Here is a 328-nt window from a genome sequence, read left to right as displayed (position 1 = left end):
CCCCCTCTGGTTCTCTACCCCGTTCCCCCTCGATCCGTCTCCCCCCCCACCGCTCTGTATCCTGTGGCCCTCTCCCTGCCTCAGAAAGGCGTGGATGGCGAAAATGGGGTGGGGCGGGTGGAGGGGAACGGTGCCCTGACCTGACTCAATGATGAACCGACAAACTTGGAAGTGGGTTTTGGCGTCGAGCTCCGCAGGAACAGCTACGGATGTCTCCTTCCCCTCAGCGATGAGAGACGAGCTCCCCTCCATCTTTGGGTCCATCTCCAGGTCCCTCAGATAAACGAGAGAGACAGAGAGAGAGAGTGAGTGAGGAAGGTTTCTCTAA

The sequence above is a fragment of the Rhincodon typus genome, chromosome 44 (genome assembly GCF_021869965.1).
Source record: "Rhincodon typus isolate 14 chromosome 44, sRhiTyp1.1, whole genome shotgun sequence".
In the NCBI taxonomy this organism is placed as follows: domain Eukaryota; kingdom Metazoa; phylum Chordata; class Chondrichthyes; order Orectolobiformes; family Rhincodontidae; genus Rhincodon; species Rhincodon typus.
This window is presented reverse-complemented; position numbering follows the sequence as displayed.